Consider the following 2,872-nt stretch of genomic DNA (forward strand, 5'->3'; position numbering starts at 1 on the left):
AAATTTTTTTTTTTTTTTTTTTTTTTTTTGATTAACCTGGAGGGATCTCAACCCCAGGGGACTAACCCCTCGGCGCGAGGCAGCCCATTTGTTACTATAGGAATTAGATACCCAATTGCCTGGCCAAACATTTGGGCATATCTGAAGAGGAGGATCGAACCCACGGCCCTTAGGACCAACGAATTCGCCTCACGCCACTCGACCACAAGCGCTTGGTTGAAAGGTAAGAAATCTTCCAATTCGAATTCGCTCAATACTACAATGGGCTGTGTATTATTTAATTGTATTTTAACATTTAGTTTGATAATACATGTCGATTGAGTCATTTTATAATTATTATGAAGAGGCATTTTGTACGGGACCATACGCTCTTGAATCTTGATATGTATCATACGTGATAGAATTTTGAACGTGGCATGATATTAGAGGGGGTTCATAGTTGGCTATATTTGCAGTTACGAGCTTGATGATTGTAAGTCAACTATCATTTGAATTTGTTCACATTATGGAGATAGAGATAGTAAAAAATTCATATTTATATTATACACGTAAAAACTCGTTAGGGTTTTACTACTTATAAAGTGAGTTGACGTACTTTGAGTAGCCTATGGTTATAGCGAATATGTTTCGAGGTAGACTGCTTATATACCCACTTTACACATATGATGATAATTTTGGCTCAGTAATAATAGATCAAGTATCTCTTTTATACTTTCTAGAAAAAGAAAAGTGGATATAAATAACTACTACTATATTCAAACGTTCTATTTAGTAATTACGAGTTGATATAATCATTAAATATTATTTACAGTGACTAATCTTACTCTCTATATATATACATATATTTATTCTCATTTCATAAAATATTAACACATACTAAAAATGATCAAAGTATATACACATTAGTAAATACCATGTATAGTATTAATCTAACACATCATAAAGTATGATTTTAAAATTTTTAATACATATTATAAAAATCATCAAACATATCCTTTTAATTCATGTCATTTTAAGAGCTGCACCATTAAAAATAAAATTATTATTATATTATATCTCTTTTGAAATATTTAATATAATTTTACATGTAAATATATCATCGAAATCATATCTTAAAATGTAAGATCAAATTATCAAAACTAGTTTAAAGTTGGGAGAATTCTACTTTTACCAAAAATTTAATATCATTTTTTCAAATTTATTTCTAAAAATGACTACTTTATAAATATCCTAAATTTGTGATTAAAAATATTAAACTAACACTCCTAAATCATTTATAAATGTTTAAGAATTATTTATTGAAGTTTATAAACTCAATCTCACCTCATAAATACTAAACTCTAAACAATAATCACTAAACTTTAAACCCAAATGTTATGATATTTTTGAAAATTGGTATCCAGTTAATGGCATTTAAAGTCATTTCTCTTAGAGTTGAATAATATCTATTAATAAATATGTATCAGTTTGTTCACTGTAAATTAGTTTAGAGTTGAAAAAATATAAAACTTAACATAGTATCAATATTCAATTACACACTGTCTAAGTGGATACAAAAATCGGTATCTCTTACAAAATAGTTCCATCTGCCGAGTCCAAAACTAGTTCTATCCAGGGCGGACACAAGTAAGGGAAGGGTGTGGCATGAGTCCCATCCTAATTTTTCTTTCGGAGTTGTTTTTTGGTATAAAATTTGTTAAATATCTTTAATTTAAAATTTAAGAAAATTTGTACTCTCTACCCACCAAATTTAAGAAAATTAACTCCATACCCTATTTTCCCTCCTCCCCCCCCCCATCATAAAATTTCTCTCCCTTCTAAAGGTATTCCACTTCTTTTAGGGTATTCACCTAATTTACCCTTTTTTTTATCTCTACTTGGTTTTCTTTTAACAATTACTAGTTTGCTCTTTACACTCTTCACTTCACCAGTGTCTAGTTTGCTTTACACACTTTTACGCTTTTCTATCAAATAACTCTTGTAACAAAAATCCAAGACAAATCAGTCACTCTAGTGCTTTAGTACAACAAGTACTAGTTTTGCTGCCCTTTTAACAATCTTTTGTTTCCTGCTCATTTTATGAAGTATTAAATAACTCCTGATACAAAAATCCAAGACAAAACTCACTCCACTCTTTTACTTTGGACTTGCCTTTTTTAAAGTGAGCTTTTTGCAAGATTGACTCAAAATTCAAAGTCAAGCTTAAAACTAAATCATGTTTTTCTTAGATTTTTCTTTTATCATATTCACCCCACAAGTTCATAATATTCACGAAAATGCTATCAACTTTTTTTTTCCCGAAAATGACATTTTTACTCTCTCACCCTCATCATCTTCAAGTAATTACAAGATTGCCATTGTCATCAATACTCCAACTACCATGAACAACCTATTTGAAGCTCTTAATGCACCTAAAATCAATTTACACTCTCTCTTTCTCACTTGTTATGAACTAAAAACAACATCTCTTTCACTTTGCCTCCATATTCATCTAAAAAACTCAAGCTTTTGATTCAAAATTTTTTATGGTTGATAGAGCCATTCAAGCATACTATTCTTGGTGGGTTACTTTCGTTTGAGATTCTGAGTGGTTGGAGAAGACTATGTGTGCTAAGGAAGTCATCTTACTAGTTTAAGGTATGAAATTGAAATTTTTTCCAGATCTGTTCGTGTAGAAGACTTACCCGTAAGTAGTATGGCTGTAGAAGACTTACGGGTAAGTCTTCTGGTCAAACGGACGACTTACTTTTAAGTCGTCATCTTTTTTTGTTAAAAAAATCTAGAGAATATCCTAGACGACTTACTGATAAGTCGTCTAGGATAAACGGGTTAGTTTTGCATTTGACCGAATTGTGTCAGATATTTGACTTTT

This window comes from Brassica oleracea, chromosome C2, assembly GCF_000695525.1.
Source record: "Brassica oleracea var. oleracea cultivar TO1000 chromosome C2, BOL, whole genome shotgun sequence".
In the NCBI taxonomy this organism is placed as follows: Eukaryota; Viridiplantae; Streptophyta; class Magnoliopsida; order Brassicales; family Brassicaceae; genus Brassica; species Brassica oleracea.